This window comes from Diaphorina citri, unplaced genomic scaffold, assembly GCF_000475195.1.
Source record: "Diaphorina citri unplaced genomic scaffold, Diaci psyllid genome assembly version 1.1 scaffold5584, whole genome shotgun sequence".
NCBI classification, from domain to species: Eukaryota; Metazoa; Arthropoda; class Insecta; order Hemiptera; family Psyllidae; genus Diaphorina; species Diaphorina citri.
In genome coordinates, this window is record NW_007382960.1 from 4,198 (window position 1) to 6,878 (window position 2,681).

General features: G+C 40.2%; 1 pseudogene; it reads right to left on the reverse strand.

Annotated features, from left to right (window-relative positions):
- Window positions 1-1,388: 1,388 nt before the first annotated feature.
- On the reverse strand, window positions 1,389-2,658 carry LOC113472460 (annotated as a pseudogene).
- Between the last annotated feature and the right edge of the window lie 23 nt (window positions 2,659-2,681).

The window sequence follows — 2,681 nt, forward strand, 5'->3', positions numbered from 1 at the left end:
AGCCAAACTCTGTGAAGTAAAAAACGAGGGCATTCCAACATGAAAATTAGATATAACTTTAATAGTTAAATCCTGGACTTTACAAAAAATGCCAACTCTGAGGCTTAGGTGTAGGGGCAAACAGCCCAAAAAGATGGGTTAAGCTTGTAATCTAAACCCTGGACTTGGAAAACAAAGGACAAGGAGAACAAAAGGAGACCCAGTGGTAATGTGCTTGCTTGACATGCAGAAAGTAAAAAAAAAGAAGTAAAAAACGAGGGCATTCCAACATGAAAATTAGGTATAACTTTAATAGTTAAATCCTGGACTTTACAAAAACGCCGACTCTGAGGCTTAGGTATAAAGGCAAACAGCCCAAAAAGATGGGTTAAGCTTGTAATCTAAACCCTGGACTCGGAAAACAAAGGACAAGGAGAACAAAAGGAGACCCAGTGGTAATGTGCTTGCTTGACATGCAGAAAGTAAAAAAAAAGTTCAGTTCAACAAGGAGTTTTTTGTTTGATGTTTCTAATGTGACATCTCACTATAGGTAAGCAAAATTGAACGTGGTTGACATCTAAATGGTAGGCTATAATAACAATAAGACTTTGTATTTCCCTCTGTCAAAAAAAAAAAAAAAAAAAAATCCCTGGCGCCGACCCCCGTCTGTACACGGGAAAAGGCGAAGGTAAAGAAGAAGATTGCAGATCAGACGCCATCTGATGAGAGGCATACTACGAGATGGGCATGCTCATTCACTATTTTAACTTGTTCACTCCTAACACATCTCTAGAAGGAAGTGTAATGTAATGGCTGTTCGATTTTTCCATGAATTGTAAATAAATAAATCTGAGTATTTTGTATTGTTTTGTACAACGCTTATATGGTACCTGAGATCAATCAGTGTGATTTCTCAATTATTTAGCCTTAAGATATCCAATGAGCCTTATGATGATCCAATGATCGAAATGCGCATCGTGTAATTGTAAGTAAAAAACATGGTATCTTAAGGCTAAATAATTGAGAAATCACACTGGAGGATACCAGCTTAAAATTTCCCTCGCTTAAACAGCAAGGTTGAGTGCGAACGGGAACGGCATCCACTCGAAAAATTTCTGTAGCCAAAACCAAATGTCAGCCCAAAGTAATAACGCCAGTGCTGATTGAGAGGCTGACGAAAAACGCCGACCCCGTCTGTACACGGGAAAAAGCGAAGGTAAAGAAGAAGATTGAAGATCAGACGCCATCTGATGAGAGACATACTACGAGATGGGCATGCTCATTCACTATTAACTTTATTCACTCCTAACACATCTCTAGAAGGAAGTGTAATGTAATGGCTGTTCGATTTGTTCATGAATTGTAAATAAATAAATCTGAGTGTTTTGTCGAAAAAAAAGTGAGTTCACTTACCTGGGTATAATGTCACTACATAGAAGTTCATTGGTGGGATGTATAACTCCTACAATGAATCTAATCACATCATAACGTAATGCTTGTGATTCTGTAGTTGAGAGATACTGAAACCAAAACACAACATTCATTTATTTATTAAATGCGATTGAAAGGCAGACGTACTAACCCTTCAGCCAACTAGGCTGGCGGGTGGAGAGCTTAGCTTCATAGCATATTTTTATAATAAGGGGGGTGGGGGGTGCAATCTTGAAAGTTCAGGGTTCCGCAAAGATGTTCACCTTTTGAAAAGGGTTCCGCGGGCGATTCTGTAGTTGAGAGATACTGAAACCAAAACACAACATTCATTTATTTATTTGACAACTAAGTCGAAGATCCGTCGCATGTTGGAAGCACAGTCGCGTGACTGTTAATAGCGCGTAGTCGCCTGATAAAGCAAACCTTTGAAAATGATAGAGATTATCGGGATTCGAACCTGGTACCTTCTGCATGACAAACAAGCACAATACCACTGGGCTGACCGTGCCCCTGAACACCGTATTCTACGGTGTTTTACCCACACAAACCCATGTATGAAAAAATTTCAATCAGAGACCCCTCTTTCGGATAACCATTGAAAATATAAAAGCGTCCCGTGGCGTCGTGGCAGCAAGAGTGGTCGCGCTTTTGACAACTAAGTCCAAGGTCCGTCGCATATTGGAAGCATAGTCGCGTGACTGTTAATAGCGCGTAGTCGCCTGATAAAGCAAACCTATGAAAATGATACAGATTATCGGGATTCGAACCTGGTATCTTCTGCATGACAAACAAGCACAATACCACTGGGCACGGTTACCCTGAACACCGTATTCTACGGTGTTTTACCCACACAAACCCATGTATGAAAACATCTCCAATATCTCCATTGAATGAGAGACAGACTCTTTAATTTTTGGAATTTTTTCATTAAGCAAATAGCAAAATTTCAATCAGAGACCCCTCTTTCGGATAACCATTGAAAATATAAAAGCGTCCCGTGGCGTCGTGGCAGCAAGAGTGGTCGCGCTATTACGTCCAAAGGGTAAAAAATCAAGGGAAGGAACCTAGAAAACCTCTGGATAATAAAAATACACCTTACCTGTTTGGTGAACCAATCCTGATATCGCTTCTGTAAACCGAATTTAACATTGGACGTCAGGAACACGAGCTTCCTCTCCATTTCTGGCGTCAGGCGAGACTGTAGAAACCGACGCGATGTACGAGTCTGAAGGATTTGAAGAATTCCTGTGAAATAAAATAAATACAGATGA